Here is a 7,562-nt window from a genome sequence, read left to right on the forward strand (position 1 = left end):
TGGCGGGCACCCTGTATTTCCTCTGGCATTGTTGGCAGGGTTGAGGCCTCGTGAATTGCAGGAGCCACCTGGGGGCTTAACAAGGATTGCAAAAAGGGAGAAAAATCAGATACAGGCTCATTCCCCAGTGCTGCGGGGTTGTCAGCCCTAACACTTGATAGTGATGCATACTCAGCTCGCCTAGGGAAACGTCCGCGGCCGTGGAGACTCCATTGCGTCAGCAGCCAAAAACATTCTTCAGTTGGCTGTGCGCCTAGCACTGACTCAAATAGAGTCTCCACGGCCACTTTCATTTTTGGGATAATGTGTGGGGGGAGAGCGCGGAAACTGGGCACCAGCGAGGCGCAATACAACTCTGCCCAGTCCGTACCCTCCCTGCCACGCAAGTAGCCGAGCACAGCCTGGTCCACCCGCGAACATGGGGACAGGCTGCGTGGCTGACCCTGAATTGCCTCTGAGGTTGGTGGAGGTCGTTGGCCAGGCGATACTCTACTTGTATTTCCTAATGCTCCGTCGCTGTCCGATGAAGGCTCTGATATTGGGGGCCTGTCAACGGGTTGGTCACGGAGGGGAGGACTGGACTGAGCACTTCTGTCTTGCCCTGCAGTTGTGCTGATGGAGCTTTGTTGCCCGTGTGTGTTCTGCGGTAAGTTGCTGGTACTCCTAATGAATGGACCGTGGCGCAACCTAGCCGTTACGACCGCTTCGGGCCAGGATGGCGAGGAACATTTTAGGTGAAGGGGCAGAAAGATGAGAGGCATACATTTTTCTCTTGTCCACTTTGCAACTGCATTCCAACTTCTGTGAAGAGAATCCATAACATAGAGGACTCAAACAGCTGTGCCTGCAGAATTAGCAGCTCCCGTCATGTAACTGCTATTTATGAGCTTGCTGCTGCATTGGGCCCGCTATAACGGAGTGCACAACCGTAGACATGATCCGGGAGAAACAACATCTCTTGGTTGTCTACTTACCTGACCAGCGGCAGCTCTCATGAGTTGCTTCGGTGTATTGTGGGTTACAAACACAAAGCGTGGCAGTGACACGGTAAATGCCGACTATACAAAAGACATGTAGTGCTATCATTATTTAAGGCACACACAGAAGTTGGCCTTCACCTAGTGTAGGTTAGACGGTAACAGCTCTACACCGCTAGCGAAGTATTTTTCAGGAGGGTTGGGGGCCGGTGAAATAGCTGTCGCATATTCAAACGTGTCTTAGTTAAAAACTTGCTGCATTGGTTGGCCGCGCTACAGATGAGTAAAAGCGAGGTATTGCTGACCAGTCCTATAGAGCCGCGCAAATAATTAAGTCGTCAACCACCAAAAATCAAGTATGTATTATAGATGCGCACGATACTGACTTAGACAAAGTACGTGAGCGAGTCGTGTTTCCTGCGAGTACCTGGCTGCTCGTCTCTAGAGATCCAGGTGGCAACGAGGGGCAGTGGTAAGTTGCATGAGTGAGCAGATAGGAGCGGGGAAGTGTGTGTGTGTGTGTGGGGGGGGGGGGATGAGAGAGAGATAGACCCCCACCCCCACCCCGTCGCTCCCCGGACCCTCACGGCAAACGGGTTTTTTTTTTTGGAAGAATGGGCAGCTACACCTCTTCGGATTAGACACAACTAGAGCGGGTATTTTGCCTTAGCGGGTACGCATGCTCATCTGTATTGTGAATGCACCAAGCGCCCAGCAGTCACAAACGGTGAGAGTGATTGTCGAGTCGTGCGTGTGTATTGCCGCGGCTGATGCGCGGTCTGACCTTGGAACCCCAGTAGCCAGCCATTTTGCCTCGGCATCCACTCTAACCATGGAGGTTTGCTGTAAAGCAACTGAAATTCTGCCAGCAAATATCACGCAGCGCAGCAGGGACATAGCAATGTGCTTGACTTGGCCACTATAATGTTTACAGACATGTTATTGCCCGTTAGCGCAGCAGTACTACAGAAGTGTCCCAACTAGGCTAAAGCATTGCCTTAACTATACAAGTCCAGCATTTTTAGCACTAGGCAGATGCTATGTGGCTCGACACGAATCTAGACATTAGTGTTGTCGCCCCAGCCGCAAATGGCACAAAACGAAATGTAGACAGCTCCTCGAGGCAAAAGACAAACCTCAGTGCAACATTACAATGGGCGGCCAAGAGTTGTGTAAATTTATGACTTTCACACTATCTTCCAGAGACACCATGATGGCAGTCGATGCATTACATAGTATACAAGTAGCTTCTAACACACATCCCCAAAATGCTAGAGCTGTTAGCAAAAGCCCAGCAAGGAGCAGCAGGACCCGTCGTTAGTGTAAAGCTCGGCAATTACTTACATATGTTTGATTAATGAGACAAGGTGGTCTGTAATAATGCAAACAGTCCGCTGCTCACTGACAACCCTACAGCGCTGATAACCCATTTTACCAAACCTATTACTACTGCACAATGCCATGTTGTACACGCTTTACTATACCTGTCACTTGTAAATGTAGCCGGCGTTTGTGCAAACAGGAACAGAAAGCGGATTAGAGCTGTCACCAACTTCAACACGCCAATACAGCTTGGAACCCCATGTATCCAGATAGTTAGCTGCAAGCGTTATGCATACGCAATCAGAGCATTCATCAATGGGGATACGTGGGGGCTATTGACTTTTGCATGTTGGTCTATTTGAAAAGGCTTTGCCCTGCATTCCTGCAAGCTAGCACTGCCACAACCCTCCAGAAAGTTGAATTGTCTACATGTGTGTGTGTGTGCATACTGCTACACGTTACATACTTTACAGTACATTCACAAACAACGACTACCTACACCCTGTATGAGGCAAAGCAGCATCAAGAGAAGGCGGTATTCATTGCCATTGAACGCGCATGCTAATTGCTGTTCTAATCAATTCATTTGCCAGCAGACAGACCAGGAACTGAAAGGCGACATGACGGACTAATTCACATGGCATAACAGCAATCCAGATTAAATAGAAAAAGACACGCTTACGGCCCTACATCCATGAGGATGGCCAGGAAGCCCAACAGATGCGAATATTGATACGGCTTCTTGCCTAACTGTGCAGTGGTTTGCGCCTGGCGAGCTTTGCGCCGGTATTGGTCCCTGGCCGACTTCCAGTTCCTCTGTAGAACAAAGTGGGCCTAACAAAACCGTCAGAGGTGAACATACAAGCGTTTAACGTCCCCCAAAGTAAACTGCTGTAATAACAAACTACGTACCGAATTCTGCTCGCTGTTCAGTTGTTGCAGCACGCCACTCTTTAGCGTGCACATGTTGCGCCACCTCCCGCCACAAGGCGTCCTTCCTATAATGTTGATGGCGTGTGTCCCACAGCGGTGGCCTTGCTTCCGCGGCGGGAATTAGACGGTTCATAGCTGTGTCTTGTGGTTCAGGCAAAATGCAGCAGCCCACTGCAGTTTTCCACAGCAGAACTCTTCCTGCCTGCAGCCGCCTATCTCCAGGTGCCTGCAGAATTAACGGGTTAATGCCTTCGCAGCGACATCGAAAGCGCACCGAAAAAACACCTGCTCAAGCGCAAATTTGTGCAAATCACAGCAATGGACAAAACCTGATTTCCAGCGAATCACGTACACGCCCAAACGTCGTCCGGAACGTATATACGTCCCGTTAATACTAGATTACTGCTGGCGACTTCATGGGCCCAATCTTGGCCAGAGCTGCTGCTCCTTTCAAAATGCGGGGTGGGGGGCTGCCAGACAGTGGAACCACCATGTTCCCTTCCTTGATGGCCATAGTAGGCACAAGGACTTTGTGGTTGAGGAGTGGGTGGAGGTGGTGCTGGATGCCCAGCCGCTATTTGGCCTTGCAAAAAGCGTATCTTGCATTGGTCTACGGACGCAATGACCTCATACGGCTGGTTGGGTGGCGTTGCCATATCTATTGTAAAAGAGAAGCATCCCAGTACCTGAACCCGGATGTCTTCCGGCATTGCACGTAGAGATGCAGTAACATACTGCCCATATGCCTCCAGTGTGTCCACTGGTTCCTTCGACCTCCGCATCACCTCGAGGACCTCTTGACGTATCTCGTTTTTAGCAGCTGCTGCAGCAATTTCTGCGGCAGTGGGCCTGCCTCTTCTTCGTCTTTTCGCTGGTGCTGCTGAACTAGAGGACTCGCCGTAGCTCCCCGCTTGTTCTTCAACTGCAGCCACTGAGATTGGTGTGGTTGGTGAAGCCACACTGCCTTCCATTGACTCTAATGAAGGGCTCTGCAGCATTTCTGGCAAGCTATCACTTGTCCTGTGAAGAAGAAATGACAAATTAGTAGTTGACCTCTCAGAGCAGCTGGTTTTAACCCCTTCTCTTCACTTGACGTCAGGGTAGGTCTTGGCAGCGGGGGAACTTCCTGCTACCTGGACGTACCCTTACGTCACAGGGATAGCACAAGATCATAAGAGATCTCGTGCCATATGGCAGAGGGAGCTGGTAGTCACTGATAGTCTGCCTCCCGCTGTTAACCACTTACCTGCCGCGATCTATGTAGATCGTGGTATTGAAAGGGCTTACAGAGGGAGCGCGCTCCCTTGTGATCTCTGCGGGCCCTCGCAATGTAATCGCAGAGAGCCCGGCTGGTTGCCATGATAACAGGACGCCACCTATAGCCGTCCGGTATTATCATTGGCTATGATCGCTGTAATAACTAACTGATAAGGCATTGCAGGAGAGAAGTCCTGCAACGCCTTATCATAGCGATCATCATGACATGATGTAAGCCCCTACGGGGACACATGGTGTGAAAAAAAAGATCAAAATAATGTACAAAAAATAAAAATGGTTAAAAAAAAAGTAAAAAAAACCCACTTTTGGATTCTTTTTTTCTTACTAGCATTTAGAAGCAAAAAAACCTATTTGGTATCGTTATCTCCGCAACGACACGTACAATAAATTGAACATCCCTTTTATTCTGCATGTTAAAAAGCGTAAAAATATACATTAAAAAAATGAGGCAAAATGCTAATTTTTAGCATTTTCCAACCACAATAAAAGTTATCCCAAAAGTCGTATGAATCTCAAAATGGTACCAATGAAAACTTGCAAAAACAAACCCTTATTTAACAGTGTTGAGAGAAAAGTACAAAAAGTTATGATTTTTTGAGAAATGGAGATTAACATCTACCCAAAACCATTGCTTAACAAGCCCCGAATAGAAGGGGTTAACAGGTGTCGGTGCGACTGTATACGGCCTGATCCCTACTGTACGGTGGAGGTATCCCATTGTGTGGAAATAGAGATACTGTTTTGGCTTTCCACCTGCGCCGCTCTTAGGAAGAGCCAAATAGTCCTTCCTCCGCTGGTCTTTGGCGCTCCTCCACCCCTCGCATTTTATCCCCTGCAACAGAGAATTAAGGGGGAAAAAGGCAAAAATAATTATTTCAAAGTTAAACTAAATGCAATGTTGAAAATATGCAGCATCCTTGCAAACACGTATGCGGCATGCACATGACATGCATACAAACGCACATGCACACATGCATGCACACGCATGCTGAAATACGCATTTTTTTCTTTTGGTCGTCACGCCAAGATGGCCATTCAGAGTTCAGGGCTACAGCCATTTCCCTCTTATTCCGGTCCTTGTAATGTTCATGGGATGGATCCCACACATATGGATGCTCCTCCATGAGGGTCACAAGCTTCCCTGTGTCACATGTCAGTGCTGCCATACTGCTTCTCTCTCTCTCCACTTCTGTATCCAAAATGGCCGCCGCTGGAGTTGTTTTGCCCACTTTACTCCACCTTCAGGTACTTTCCCCACCTCCCAGCCTTGAAATCCGCAGTGGATCTCCCGCACCCAATTAAGTCACGTTTAAGATGCGTAGCAGATCTCCCGCACCCATAGAGATCAATGGGGGCCATCCGGAGCGTGATCCGCTCTTAAATGAAGCATGTCACTTTTTTTTATGCACCTGAAATTTTAAAATCACTTTTAAATACCATCTGCGGGTATTTACCCACCTGCGGGTGGTTAATGCATCCCTGTGGGGCGCGGATCCGCGTGCGGGAAAAACGCTGCAGATCTTTCTTTTTACCGTGGACATGAGGCCTAACCGTGTCAGCAAATCTCGCTTTAATGTTTAACATCACCCACTTGATGTCCCACAGCAGATCTAATGTATTCTCTTTCCCTATATCATTGCCCCCTAGATGTAAAATCGGGACATCCGGACAAGGCCAACACGACTCCCTGTACACTAATACAGGCATCATCCCTCTACAACCGCCCTTGCCCAGTACACAAAGGAGGGTCCCGCAATCCAGACAATCCTTTTCTTATTACCCGAAATGACAAAAATAATTAGTGCACAAGCTCGTTAGGGCTAAAGCCACATGGGAACGCTTCTGTCGCTGCACCAATCCTAAAAGATTGTGCACTCATTTTAAAACCCACATAACCCAACCTCTGGAAGCAGCTTTAAGCAGCATTGTAAACTGGCAGCGAGATAGGACCGCCCATCCTTATGGCCCAACAAAAAACCCGGCTTCTGCGGGCGCATGAACACTTGTAAATTACCCACCGGGCAAACAAATCCAAATCCCTTTACCCATCTTGTCAGTTTTTGTGGTCCGACACATCTGACCATAATAAGGATGAAAAAACAGATTTGGACTTCGCCAAAAACTCCCCCATCCTTAATGCTCACCAGCACAAAGGCGCACCTAAACAGCTGGACCTTGTATGTACCTACATATCTCACTATCTGCAACCAGCTAAGTGTGATCGCCGAACGTCGGTCAGGGGCACAGGACACCCTCCTGTAGCCCATAATAAACTGCTTAACCTGGAAATAAGAATTAGTTGGAACCTAATGATGTCCCTTCTGAAAAAAGGCAATCATTTTAAAACCGAACGATAAGAATACTGGCCTTGAAACTTTGAGCAAACATAAGCAATAAACCGCGTTCCTTCCTGAGTGCCGCCTTGTATCCCATTTTTTTCCCACAAAATGACGACCAGTCATGCCAAGGCGCACCGTATTCCTGCCACGGCCTTTGGGATACAGACCGTGACAACAGCTCATATGCTGTTCCTGACTCTCCGGACACTTCAAGCCTACCAAACTCGCTACCGAAACTGCTTCCTTGAATCGCCGCATCCGCAAGCAAGACAATGAAGCAGCAGCGGCATTAATATCACATTGAACCTCTTGCCTTCAAAAAATTACTAAAAAACTAACCAGCATCCGGATCAAATTCCTCACCGGCTCTGCTTTGGAGGACAAACGGTTATTGCCATCCGTGCCCCTTTATTCTCAGAACAAAACATATGCGTCTATTGCAGAGCTGTGCGCCCCATAACTGCAGGATTACTACAATAGGAAACCATTACAAGAACACCCTAACCTGAACGAGACCTCTGCTTACCCAAGCCGACCAGTCCTTCCCAAAAATCACTCCGTACGCCTTCCTTACGGATACCCCGAAATCTAAACATAACCCCTCTGCTCCCACAAAATCCTACTGCCATGCTGACTGCCCATTAAAGTCCAACAGAGAATTAGGTAGGAGAAGCAGCACTACCAGTTGATTTAAGTCCAGGCATATAGCAGC

This window comes from Eleutherodactylus coqui, chromosome 3 (assembly GCF_035609145.1).
Source record: "Eleutherodactylus coqui strain aEleCoq1 chromosome 3, aEleCoq1.hap1, whole genome shotgun sequence".
Classification (NCBI taxonomy): Eukaryota; Metazoa; Chordata; class Amphibia; order Anura; family Eleutherodactylidae; genus Eleutherodactylus; species Eleutherodactylus coqui.